The sequence below is a fragment of the Penaeus monodon genome, chromosome 22 (genome assembly GCF_015228065.2).
Source record: "Penaeus monodon isolate SGIC_2016 chromosome 22, NSTDA_Pmon_1, whole genome shotgun sequence".
Lineage (NCBI taxonomy): Eukaryota > Metazoa > Arthropoda > Malacostraca > Decapoda > Penaeidae > Penaeus > Penaeus monodon.
This window is the reverse complement of record NC_051407.1, coordinates 27,210,007-27,210,242: the sequence shown is the minus strand read 5'-3', so window position 1 is coordinate 27,210,242 and position 236 is coordinate 27,210,007.

Sequence of the window (236 nt, the reverse complement as noted above, 5' to 3'; positions counted from 1 at the left end):
TGTGTGTGTCAGATCACAATGTCATTTGAATTTCCGTAACCTCTCGACTACCTGATCCTTCTTGCAGGCGTGTTCCACCCCACGCACAAGGCCGCTGTTCTCCTTATGGACTAAGGATGCACTGAACGGCGATAAGATAGGGAGGTTGTGAGGGAAAACGTGTTGGTTACCAGGAGAAAAAATATATATGATTATAGTGAGTTAGAAGTAATTGTAAAGGACATATTTATGGTCTG